General features: G+C 49.2%; 1 protein-coding gene across 1 annotated transcript in view; it reads left to right on the top strand.

Annotated features, from left to right (window-relative positions):
* Nucleotides 1-13,590, top strand: part of MPPED2 (metallophosphoesterase domain containing 2) — a 645,229-nt gene that overhangs the window by 630,775 nt on the left and 864 nt on the right. The window lies entirely within an intron of this gene.

The following is a 13,590-nucleotide window of genomic DNA, read 5'->3' as shown; positions in this document are numbered from 1 at the left end:
GTAGTGTAAGGTTAGGGTTTAGGGTAGTGTTGTGGGGTTAGTGTAGTGTAGGGTAGTGTATTTGGTTGTAGGGTAGTATAGAGGGTAGTGTTTAGGTAGTGTAAGGTTAGGGTATAGGGTAGTGTTGTGGGCTTAGTGTAGTGTAGGGTAGTTTTTTGTAGGGTTTAGGGTAGTGTCAGGATGTCGTGCAAGGTAGTGTTTCAGTGTAGGAACAGGATTGGGGGTAGGGGAAGGGTCGTGCTGGGGCTAGTGTTTTAGGCTTTAGGGTAGTGTTGTAGGGTTAGTGTAGGGTAGTGTTTTAGGGTTTAGGGTAGTGTTGGGGGTTGTGCAGCATAGCGTAGTGTAGTGCAGGGGGTCGTGAAAGGTAGTGTTTGGGAGTAGGGACAGGGTTGTGCTGGGGATAGTGTTTTAGGGTTTAGCGTAGTGTAGTGGGGTTAGTTTAGGGTAGTGTTGTGGAGTTAGTGTAGGGTTTAGGGTGTAGTGTCTGGGGTTGTGCAGGGACTGGGGGTAGGGGCAGGGTCGTGCTGGGGGTAGTGTTTTAGGGTTTAGGGTAGTGTAGTAGTGTTAGTGTAGTTTACTGTTTTAGTGGATAGTGTAGTGTCGGGGTTGTGATGGGTAGTGAATGAATGTAGGGAGCAGAGTAGGGGAATGTGTATGTTAGTGCAGGGGGTAGTAATTTAGGGTTTAAGGTAGTGTAGTGGGGTTTCAGTAGGATAGTGTAGTGTTTTAGTATTTTAGATGTGTAGGGTAGTGTATTTTCTATAGTTTTATGTTTTAGACGTAAAATTTTTTTTTACATTATTCCGCATTCCATTTTTATTACTAGGCAAGTTTTTACTTAGCATACATTAACACTTTCAAAGTAATGGTATGCGAAGTAAAAACGTGCGTAGTAACAGTTATTGCTAAGTAATAACCACGGAGTAATAGCATGCGAAGTAATGGCATGCGAAATAACATCTCATATTCCAATCGTCGCCAGGTAGCTATCAAAAAGCTTTATCTGCCTAGAGACCAAGGAGGTCTAGCGGCGCCAAACATGGAACAATATTATCTGGTGGCGCAGCTGCAGTGGGGGCCAGATGGCTAGCTGAACACCAACTCTGCGATACAGCAACCACACTGGTCTCTAGCCGCCCTGACTATATATTTCACCCATGTGTTAAATCAAAAACAAATGAGACTTTGCTACTCAATGTGGCATACAGATGTTATAGCAGGTGCTTATAAATCACCTGCTCCACCACACTGTACTCATCAGCATTACCGCTCCGAGCCACACCCAGGGGACATGCCATAACCCCAGCAACTGAACTGTGCAGCAGGTGGGAGGCTGGATCCAGAACAAAGGGGACCTGTACTGAGAGGGTGTCCTAATACCATATGCTGCATTGGTCAAAGAAGACGGGTTGCAACCAGGCCAATTATGCTACGTCAATCACTCCTGGCAGCGCTCACCACTGAATGGGGGACATAACTAACAAACCTCCAACACACCTCACAATCCAATACCTGCACATGATAGGATGTGGTGGGCAACTTACCAGGTGGTTTGGTGCTTCCCTTAGGCAGCACACCACAATCACGCTAGCACCACTGAGGTTCCAATGGGAGGGAGACCTAGACCGTTCATTTTCGGACCCCAAATGGCTGCTGTCTTAGAAGGTCCCAGGCGCATCCCCCGAAATATGCGCCTTCCCCACATACTATACTACATCACACAGACAGCATATCTCAGCCAAAATCAACAGATATTTCCATCAAGTTGATGCCGCCTGCCCTCGCTGTCGCCTTGTTAATGCAGACATACTTCATATATTGTGGGGGAGATGGCCATGTTTATTTATTTATTTATTGAAGTTTTGTATAGCGCTAGCTGGACCCGGGGGTATCAGAGCGCTTCACAGCAAATAGAGAAATGCAACCAAGGCAATAAGCATAGAATACAAGAATCGGAAACGATAGGAGGGGAATAAAGCCTGTACACCAACAAAACAACAGCAATAATAACGCAATAAGAGAATGAGTTCGGGGGCGAATCGGTTAGATTTGAGTTCCGCAAAGGATATCAGATTTCTGCTGTTGGGAGATGGGCTTCTCGCTAAGCACCGGAGCGTTCAAGGAAGAGGCTTTGAGTAGCGTTTTGAATTGTGGGAAGGAGGCGGTCGTTCTGATATGTGGGGGGATGGAGTTCCAAATCCTGGGAGCGTTCCCCGCAAAGGATTTATTAGAGGTCTTGCGTTTCTGTGATTTCAGCGGGATGAGCAGGAGTGTGTTGGAGCTTCTGAGGTTCCTGGATTGTCCAGCCCTTTTGAGTTTAGAGGCCAGGTATTCTGGTTTGCCTGTATGCAAGGCTTTATGTGTGAGGCAGGCTGTGCGGAAGTTGGCTCGTTGGTCAATCGGAAGCCATTTGAGTTCTTTGAGCGCCGGTGAGATGTGGTCAAATTTCCTTGTTCCTGTGATCATTCTTGCGGCAGCGTTGAGGGTGGAGTTGAGGGGTCCCAGGTGTGACTTGGCTGTTCCAGTCAGTACAGCAATGCCATAGTCAATTCTTGAGAGCACAAGTGGCTGGGTGGCATGTTTCAGATCTTTGGGGGGGAGGAAGGGTTTAATTTTGTAGAGAAGTTTCAGGTTCATGAACGCGCTTTTGGCTGTTTTAGAGATGTGCTTCTTCATGTCCAGTTTGGGGTCGAGAGTGATTCCTAGTGATTTTGCTGAGTCCGTTGGAGTAAGAGAGACATTGAGGGCATTTAAGGCTTTGAGCCATTCCACTATTTGTGGGTTTTCATCTTTGTTCGAAATTAGGAGAACTTCCGTTTTTTCTTCGTTCAGTTTGAGGTGGTTGGCTGAGAGCCAGTGTTGAACCTCCATGAGTGTGGCATTAAGTCTGTGAATGTCAGCGATCGAAGTGGTTTCCAAGTAGAGTTGAGTGTCATCCGCGTACAGGTGGAAGGGGATGTTAGAGTTCCTTAGGAGAGAGGTGAGGGGTTCCATGTAGATGTTGAAAAGTTGCGGGGAGAGTACTGATCCTTGTGGAACACCTCTGTTGATGGGGAGGGGGTCAGACTCGAAACCGTTGATCTTTATTCTTTGAGAGCGGTTGTTAAGAAAGGAGGCGAACCATTTTAGGACTGTGTTTTCGATGCCCGCTCTTTCTCGGAGGACATTAAGAAGGAGGGAGTGATCGACCGTGTCAAATGCAGCCGAGAGGTCAAGGAGAATGAGGAGGCTACATTGGTTGGAGTCGAGTGACATGTGCAAGTCATCAAGGACATTTAGGATAGCGGTTTCCGTACTGCAGCCCTTTCTGAACCCTGATTGGAGAGGATCCAGTAGGTTAGAATTCTCTAAGTGTTGGTTTAATTGTGACAGCACACATCTTTCCAGAATTTTGGCTAGGAACGGAAGATTCAAGACTGGTCTGAAGTTATTCATGTCTGTGAGATCAAGGCCGGGTTTTTGGAGCAGAGGGGTGACTTGTCCTAGTTTAAGGCAGTCAGGGATGAGGCCCTCGCTTAAGGAGCTATTGATGATCTTGCCCCAGATTGGGGCTAGGGTGAGCTTCAGATCCTTGGTCAGTCTCGAGGGAAGTAGATCGAGAGAGTGAGAGGAGGGTTTCGCTGCGTCGATAAGATTGCTTATCATTTCAACCTCGATCGGCTGGAAAGAAGACCAGCGGAGAGATGAGGTTACTGGGGGGTTGTGGATGATTGCAGGGCTCTGCATGAAGGAGCGATCGATTTTGGCGATTTTTTCATTGAAGAAGCTTGCGAAGTTGTCGCATTGGGTTTTGGAGGCAGCTAAGTTGGCTGCCTTGGGAATGGAAGTTTGGTTTCTAATGATGTCGAAGAGTTCCTTGGGGTGGTTTCTGGCATTGTCTAATGCAGAACTGAAGAAGGAAGACTTCTTACTTTTGATGTGAGTATAGTAGATTTTGCGGGCTGCCTTCAGTTGGTCCCGATGCAAGGCAGAGGGGTTGTTTCTCCAAGTTCTTTCCACGGATCTAAGGTGTCTTCTTTCCTCATTAATGTCAGTAGAGGACCAAGATCTGGAGGGGATGCTTCTGGATTTTTTTAGTTTCAGAGGTGCCAGCTGATCTAAGACAAGCTCTAGATTGGAATGGTAGAGCGAGGTGAGTTCCGAGGTAGAGAGGGGCTCCGCCGTGTTCGGGAGGAGTGTGCTGAGTCCTTCCTCAAGCTTGTCTCGGGGAACTCTGGTGGTGTTCCTGACCCATTTGGGGGGGGGCTTGAGTGGGTGGGAGTGACACGGCCGGCTGGATGATATGAAATAAAATGATGTGGTGGTCTGACCAGACCACCGGGATGATGTGGTCAATCGAGACTGCAGTTTTGTTCGCAATGATGGCATCCAGAGTCGCTCCTCTGTAATGTGTTTCTTCTGAGCAATGTTGGACCAGATCGTTGTCTTGAAGCATGGTGTTGAGAGATTGAATCAGCGGGTTTTTGTGGTCGTTCCATCTTAAGTTGAGGTCGCCCATAATTAGATCGTCGTCGCCATTAAGTGCGGATTGGGTGATCAGATCCGATAACTGAGCTTTAAATTCGTTGGCATTGCCTGGGGGATGGTAGAGGAGATGGCACTGACGAGAGCTATGACCGTGAGATTTGATGTTGACCGACAGGCATTCGAAGGAGCTGTGCAGGTAGGGGGGAGCTTCAGAGACTGCGAGGTTGCTTTTGTAGATGATCGCTATGCCGCCACCTTTGTGAATGGGCCTGTCTTTACGGATAATTGACCACCAGCATATCCAGAATGGGGTGGGATAGGGAGTTAAGCCACGTTTCAGTAAGGAAGGCCACTTCCAGGTCATGGGAGAGGATGGATTCAGCAATTTCCATTGCGTGTTTGACTGCGGACCGGCTGTTGACAAGCATGCAGTTCAAGTGGGGGGGTCTTCTTTTGCTTTCAAATTGTCAGGGATGGCTCTGGGAATGGGGGACAGATAAAGTGGGGATCTGACAGTTCTATGGGTGGGCAGGTCCCTACCAATTCCGGTGATGACTTGGATCGAGGAGGAGAGGGTCGAAATCACGTGAGGGGTCAGGGCAGGCTGGTTCGGGTGGAGTTTGTGTGAAGCGACGAGTGCGCTCACTTCTAGAGGGGAGAGGGAGGTAGAGTTTCTGCTGGGAGTGACTGGTCGCGACTTCGTCGGGACTTTCGTGAGAGGGGGCAGGGAACCAGGGAGAGTATGAGCCTGGACGGTACGGGGAAAGTCTACGGACCACCATGTCTTCGAATATACTGGCACACCCTCCAGCTGATGTTCCTTTTGAGTGGGAGACTTACATCCTGCACCTCTATAGGAGAAGTAAAAACATAAAGTGACATCTCACTTTCTAGACTTAGGACTGGCAATAGCTAAGTGGCTGATCACTAATAGATGGAAGACCCCTGAGCCCCCACATGCACTGGCGTGGAGGCATTCTTTATTGATATGGGCTACGGCAGAGAGTATAGTGCTACTCCGAGAAGACCTATTAGGGATCCATAAAACCGCACTTGCTCCAAGCTGGGACGTAATATTAGCTGAACTTCGCAACTTTCATATCACTGAGATAGGCACACTAGTGTTGAATGACACTACACCGTAGAACATGCACCTGGGAAGGTCTGAGGGGTCCAAAAGGACCGCAGACGAGAGTCTATGACTGTTGGCTGCGCTCATGCAAAGCTTAGCGCTGGACCGAGAGCAGGCACCCCAATAGCCTAGCATGATACACATAGGAGGAGCGTAGATAAGGGGACCAGGACGAGTTCCAGTCTGACACACAACCCCCTGTTATGTTTTACTTTGTCCCTGTTCATTCCTACCTGCCGCCCCAGTTCGCAGACCACCACATACTGGACACTCACTGAAATCACTAACAAGCTGAACTTGGATGCTAAGTGACCGCTGACTGTACCCCGAAGATAATCTGTGATACATATTTAAACGGGGCATGTGCACTCGACTATTGTTCCTGGAAGCGCAAACATGTCCTGGTTGTATTTGTATCAATTTACACTGCTCACCACTGTATCCAGCCTTTAATAGCTGATACAAAATGTGTTTTACACTATATGTGTCCGTTTTGTTAATCGAAAACCGATAAAACAGATTCAAACAAATGTAGTTTAAATATTATTTATTCTACAACATTTTGTTAAAGGCTGTATGATGTTGTATAACAATTATGTAATATTTAGTAAGAGACGTGGAAATATAATTGTCAATTAAATGCCTCCAACTATTTTGGTGTTCTCGCTCTCAAAATAAAGGGGTCCTCCAGGGCCTCTTTGGATCTATGCCAGTAAGAATGGAATTCATAGGAAAACAATGCAGCATGTTTCTAGAAGATCTGTTGCAGCCGTTTGTCGTACCACAACATATTCCATATTGTGAATGTCTTAGCATCTCCCAATTCAGTACACCAAAAGGAGATGTAGACTTACAAACAATTCATATACTAACCAGTAGTGACGGAAACCCCAAAACTCCTCGAAAGTTAAAAAAAATCACATCCATATTCATGTCTGCCACACTACATGCACTCTATTGAATTCATACCCAGACATTAAACACATGACATGATATATCACCAAATTAGGGGTCCAATGAATCACTACGGAATCCAAGTGCCCCCGCCTAAGCAATTTTGTACGACATAAAACTCAAACAATACAGAAATAAACAGAAACAAGTATACATAAAACGAATATAGATATGTTGAAATATACAATTTAGTTCACAAATTTAAAAAAATCATAAAATATACATGTTATTTTAATTGTAAGGTTGGAGCTTTTCAAAATGTACTTTTATTTCTGAAAGAAGAAGTGCTGTGCAAAGTAATTTTGTGCCTGATCACGAGTTCAGTGGACCAATCCCTGACACTGTGCGGCAGTCTTGAGGCAGCAATATGCTTGACATGCTGCTGCAGCAATGCCAACCAAAGTAGAAGTTTCCTCACTGTGATACCTAACCACAGTGGTGAGACCACTTTTGTTAGGGTGGTGGTGAAGAAACATGACCCATGGGACCCCCCCTGCCTCATGACCCATGGGATGTAGGCAGGGGGGCACATAGTGTTTCCCCTGTGTGCGTGCACCCCCTTTCCTGCATGGCATGGACTTCACAGTCCATGCTGTGCAGGAACGGACTTTGATGTTCCCATTGCAGTGCTGCCGTGGGTATGCCAAAGGACTGCCCACCTGACCAGGAGGAAACTCCTAATCTGGCCGGCAATCGAGTTTGGCGGTGTGGGGATTGGGTGGTGGCATGGTGCCGCACTCCTAAACTGGTAATCAGGCCCTTTGTCTTTTTTGCTTTAATGCATGCTCTCTCTTTTGTTGGTGCTCACCAGGGGTTAATTTGAGGCCACCAATCTCTCTTCTAGATTGTGTTTGCTGTATTTGCATTACTCCCACAAATCAAGATAATGAAATAAACCTACTTTTTAGCTTACAATTTCAAATGCCTTCGCACTGACTGAGCGTTTTATGATATTCAATTTTGCTATGTTCAGGTATGTATAATTTATTAGTATGCTAATTTTGATTAATTATATAGGCAGTCATGGCCCCCCTGAGTAGGTATAAGGAATCTCTAGGGGTTCATGGAACACAGATTAAGATCAACTGCACTAGGCCTTTGAAGGGTAGGTTCCATAATACTGTTTTGATATAAAGATCTGACAAGGTGAGATGCCTGCTCCTTTTTTGTATGGGAAACCCTCCCAGACAAATCAGTACCCGCCTGTCCACTGGCATAGCAGTTGGGTGTAGAGCTGACGATGACATGCCTTAAATAGAAGCCCATGCCTGGCAGTTCAAATCCTTTCATAATGCGGCAGAAGTTTCTTCCCATGTGTAGTTCCCTACAGTAAGGTGAAAAAGTCTCAGTGTCATGGCGCCGGATGAGGTACCTTCAAAATGAAAAAATGGATTGATGTTTGATTAGTCATTTTAGTTTGAACTCATTTTATTGAGGCTAAGAAATATCATGCTGTTTATATTCAGATGTCTCAATCCCACAGTAGTACACTGAGTGCTTGAAAGACAGCTCACAAAGTTTGGAGTACTGTTCAACTATTCCTTCAATCAATCAATCAAGAATTTGTAGAGCACACTACTTACCCATGAGGGTCTCAAGGCTCTGAGGGAAAAAAAGGGGCGGGGCGCTACTGGTCGAACAGCCAGGTCTTGAGTAGCCTCCTGAAGGTAAGCAGGTCTTGGATCTGTCGTAGGCTCAGTGGGGGGGGGGTGTTCCAGGTCTTGGCAGCGAGGTGGGAGAAGGGTCTGCCGCCTGTGGTTGTTCTTTGGATGCGAGGGACGGTGGCTAGGGTGAGATCGGCGGAATGGAGCTGGCGGTTGGGATGCAGAAGAAGAGTCGTCTGTTGAGGTAGGCTGGGCCGGTCTTGTGGAGGGCCTTGTGTGCGTGGATGAGGAGCTTGAAGGAAATCCTCTCGTTGACGGGGAGCCAGTGCAGGTTTCTCAGGTGGGGGGTGATGCGGCTGTGCCATGGTACAACGAGGATCAGGCGTGCAGAGGCATTTTGAATGCGTTGCAGTAGTTTGATGAGCTTGGCCGGGGCTCCCGCGTAGAGGGCGTTTCCATAGTCGAATCTGCTACTGACGAGGGCCTGGGTGACTGTTCTTTTTGTATCTGTCGGGATCCACCTGTAGATCTTGCGGAGAATGCGGAGGGTGTTGAAGCAGGAGGAGGAGACTGCGTTGACTTTCTTGGTCATGGAGAGTGTTGAGTCGAGGATGACTCCCAGGTTGCGTGCATGGTCGGTGGGTGTCGGGGCTGCTCCCAGTGCCAAAGGCCACCAGCAGTTGTCCCAGGCTGAAGGGTTGTAGCCGAGGATGAGGACCTCCGTCTTGTCCATGTTCAGCTTCAGTCGGCTGATCTTCATCCAGTCGGCGATGGCCTTCATTCCTTCGTGGAGGTTGGATTTGGTGGTGAGGGGGTCCTTAGTGAGGGAGAGGATCACTTGAGTGTTGTCGGCATAGGAGATTATGTTGAAGTCGTGCTGTCGGGCGACTTGTGCGAGCGGGGCCATGTAGATGTTGAACAGTGTCGGGCTGAGGTATGATCCCTGGGGTACGCCGCAGATGATCTTGGAGGCTTCGGATCGGAATGGGGGAGGCGGATGCTCTGGGTTCTGCCGGAGAGGAAGGAGGTGCTCCATTCCAGGGCCTTGTCTCGGATCCCTGCATAGTGGAGGCCTGTGCGTAGTGTGCGGTAGCAGACGGTGTCGAAGGCGGCGAAGAGGTCCAGGAGGATGAGGGCCGCGGTCTCACCGTTGTCCAGCAGGGTCCTGAAGTCGTCGGTGGCGGTGATGAGGGCAGTCTAGGTGCTGTGGTTGCTGCGGAACCCTGACTGGGATGGGTCTAGGATGCTGTTTTCTTTGAGGTATCGGGTTAGCTGTCTGTTGATGATCTTCTCGATGACCTTGGCTGGGAACTCAAGCAGGGAGATGGGCCGGAAGTTCTTGAGGTCTCTCGGGTCTGCCTTTGCAGTTCTCTAGGAAGGTCGCGGTCTCGAAGGAGAGATTGATGACCTTGCGCAGATGGGGTGCGATGGAGCTGCCTGCTTTGTTGAAGATGTAGTGCAGGAGTGGGTCTGACAGGGAGCTGGAGTGGATTGTGCTCATGGTCTTATTGGTGTCATCTATCTTCACATTGGCCCAGGCTGGCAGGGGGTCGTGGTCGATGGTGTGCGGGGTGTCTGGAGTGTCGATGTCTGTTGGGGCTGTCTGGGCGTTGAATCTGTCGTGGATGTCAGCGATCTCGCGCTGGAGGAAGGTGGCGAGCGAGTCGCACAAGGCTTGCGACGGCGGGATGTCGTTGGTGTTGGAGCTGGGGTCGGAGAGTTCCTTTACGATGTTGAAGAGCTCCTTGCTGTTGTGTGCGTTGTTGTCGAGGCGGTCTTTGAAGGAGGTCCTCTTGGCAAACCTGATGAGGTGATGGTGTTTGCGGATGGCGTCTTTGTGGGCTGCGAGGCTGTCCGGTGTCTTTTCATTGTGCCGTTTCTTCTCTAGTTTCCGGTAGGCTAGTTTGGAGGCTAGGAGTTCTGGGGTGAACCAGCTAGCTCTCTTGCTGGTGTCTCTGTGGGTGGGTTTCTTCAGCGGGGCGAGGGTGTTGGCGCAGTGGTTGATCCAGCGTCTGAGGTTGCAGGCAGCGGCGGCGGCGATGTCGGTGGGTGGGCTGAGAGCGAGGTTTGCGTGTAGTTGGTCTTCTGTGATTTGGTTCCAGCAGCGGTGGGGGATCTGTTGGGTGCGTGGTGGGTTTCTGGAAGGTGAAGTGGATGCAGTGGTGGTCGATCGAGAGGAATTCGGTGTTATGGCTGAAGGAGACGTGGGAGCTTGAGGAGAAGACGGGGTCAGGCGTGTGGCCAGCCGAATGGGTAGGGGTTGTGACGAGCTGCCTCAGTCCGAGGTTGGTGAGGTTGTCGATCAGGGTGGTGGAGTTGCTGTCATTGTTGTTCTCAAGGTGGAAGTTCAGGTCTCCGAGGAGGATGTAGTCGGTGGAGGTCAGGGCGTGCAAGCTGATGAAGTCGGCGATGGAGTCGCTGAATTGGGGTCGGGGGTCTGCAGATGAGGGTACCTCTGAGGGTGGTGTTGGGGTCTTTGTGGATCTGGAAGTGCAGGTGTTCGGTGGTGCTGAGAGTGTCGTCGGTGTTGGTCGTGACCCTGACGCTGTTCTTGTGGACAATGACGACTCCTCCTCCGACTCCGTTGGTGCGGTCTCTGCGGGTGATCTTGTAGCCATCTGGGATGGCTATGGCGATGTCGGGTGCTGCGGAGTCGTTCATCCAGGTCTCTGTCAGGAAGGCGACGTCCGGGGATGTTGTGTCGAGCAGGTCCCAGATCTCAACGGCGTGCTTGCGTGCGGAGCGGGTGTTCACGAGGATGCATCGGAGGTGGTTGAGGTTTTTTTTGGCGGGTGGTTTGGCAGCTCTGAGGCTTGTGTAGCTGCAGTTCCGGAAGGTGAAGGGACCATGTGTGCGTTTTGGTGCGGCCTTGATGCAGGTGTGGGTCCGTCCGGGGTTGAGGGCATGCAGTGTGCTGCCATCGTAGCGGCAGCGGTCGTCGTGGCGGGCGCGGGGGCCAGGGGTTCTGGCGCTGGGCGTGGTCCAGGTGCGGACGGGCGCAGATGGCTTGCCTTAGCGGCTCGGACGCGCAGCAGCCGCCATATATGGTTAGGTGGGAGAAAGGAGCAGATGGGAGGCAGGAGGCGGGGCAGCGAATGGGCAGTCAGGGGTGTGAGGCCACGGGGGACGCAGCGGCGGGACAGGAGCAAGGGCACAGATTCCCAGGTGCCCCTGTGATTCTGTGCCTTTTTCTCCTTCTGCCCCCATAATTCTGTGCCTTTTTTCTCCTTCTGCCCCCGTGATTCGGTGCCTTTTTTCTCCTTCTGCCCCTGTGCTTCTGTGCCTTTTTTCTCCTTCTGCCCCCATGTTTCTGTGCCTTTTTACTCCTTCTGCCCCCGTGATTCTGTGCCTTTTTTCCCCTTCGCTGCCCCCATGATTCTGTACCTTTTTTCTCCTTCTGTCCCTTGCTGCGCCCGTGATTCTGTGCCTTTTTCTCCTTCTGTCGCCTTCGCTGCTCCCGTGATTCTGTGCCTTTTTCTCCTTCTGTCCCCTTCGCTGCCCCCGTGATTCTGTGCCTTTTTTCTTCTTCTGTCCCCTTCGTTGCCCCCGTGATTCTGTGCCTCTTTTCCCCTTCTCTGCCCCCATGATTCTGTGCCTTTTTTCTACTTCTGCCCCTGTAATTCTGTGCCTTTTTTCTCCTTCTGCTCCCGTGATTCAGTGATTTTCTACTTCTGTCCCATTCGCCTCCCGCGTGATTCTGTGCCTTTTTTCTCCTTCTGTCTCCTTCGCTGCCCCCGTGAGTCTGTGCCTTTTTTCTCCTGTCCCCTTCGCTGCCCCTGTGATTCTGTGCCTTTTTCTCCTTCTGTCCCCTTCGCTGTTCCTGTGATTCTGTGACTTTTTTCTCCTTCTGCCCCCGTGATTCTGTCCCAAAAAGGCACAGAATCACGGGGGCAATTAAGGGGAGACAGACAACAGCAGTCACGGACATCAAGAGAGGGCAATACAATGGAATGACAAATGACAAACAAACCTAAGGCCTACCACTGGCCACCAGGGATGAGGCGCAGGTGTTAGCCTGTGGGTGGTGGAGGGCCTTGAACTTCCTCAGCAGCGGCTGCTGAGGCAGGGGACACACAGGAGGTGCTGTGCCGATGGGGAGCGTCCTACCTGGTGGGGTCAATGGTTGCTTCTCCATCCTGTAGTTCCTTGTGTTGCCTTCTTTTAGCTGGATGAAGAGGCAGGCAGTAAAGGAAACATGAACATCATATGTTGTTACATTGTAGCCTATAGAAGATCACCCCTCATCCAGCAGCATTTTGGGCATTTTTATCATCCACGCAGGAAATATTCCCAACATGACGTCCACCTGAGTGAACACAAAAGTCTTTCAGCAATAATTATTATCAAGCCTTTTGTTAATTCGAGCACTTCCCTGCATAAAGTATAATTGCATCTCTATTTGCAACTTCTCTGAAAACTGCATTTCCCCTTGCTTTAATGATATGATAATTGTAATTTGTAATGCCACTGGTGAGCTCCATTGGTTAAATGATACCTATATTGTCATGCAACTCTTGCCAGTGGCTCCTTCTAGAAGCCTCTGAGGTACTCACATGTGGTTCACCCAGGCAGTCTCTGATCCTGTTTGCACTGCATCAAAGTTCCTACCGCTAGGGAGCCTAGCGTCTCCCTTATCCCATCTGATATTGACAGGGAATTCTTGCTATTCTGTGTATTCTTTCAGGTAGGTTGTTGGCGAGGCTTCTCCAGCCATTACACTGAGATATAAACTTGAGTGGTCATTCCATTTCAGTATTTCCATCACCTGTGGCATGGGGCAAGGTGTATCCCCGGGAGTATGTATTCTGCTGCATTTCATCCTGATCCATTTTTTACTGCCCCCAGTAGCCATCAGACTTTGGCTATAGCCCTTTCCTGTCACACCGTGGCTCCTCATATATTGCAGGGAGTTTCTCTCCCTACATCCGCATGCTACCTTGGCTTAAAAATTGATGGATAACGAGGATGTTAAGCATGCCTCTCCCTGTCATAAATAAAAAGGAGCGAATGTTTGTCTGGTGTCGGGTGAGTATCTTAGAATTGGAGGATGCCTGTGAACTTATGTTAGTTGGGTTGTCCATAATAAACCTCTAAAGGTAGAATGTTAGGCTTCACTTTTGACTGCATCCCACCAATTGGGGTAGAGGTGAATAATCTTATGAAAATGTGCAAGTTTTATATCGGTTTATGAGTCAAATGGCAGATTTTCTTTTTGTAAGAAGAGAGGATATGTAGCTGAAGACGCTTTAAGCTCGTACCTTTGCAGTAATAACTCCGTCCGTCCAAAACATTTTGGATACAAAAACTTCAAAAATCAGGTTGCCAATTTTTACTTTTAGGCACTGGAAGCATACAGACCTGAATTTAAAAAGACTATTGGCGGCCCACCCCAAATAAAATTGACTTCAGTTTTGACACATACACAAAATAACC

This window comes from Lissotriton helveticus, chromosome 3_1 (assembly GCF_964261635.1).
Source record: "Lissotriton helveticus chromosome 3_1, aLisHel1.1, whole genome shotgun sequence".
In the NCBI taxonomy this organism is placed as follows: domain Eukaryota; kingdom Metazoa; phylum Chordata; class Amphibia; order Caudata; family Salamandridae; genus Lissotriton; species Lissotriton helveticus.
The sequence above is the reverse complement of the archived record's forward strand: the minus strand, read 5'-3'. Positions and strand labels throughout refer to the sequence as shown.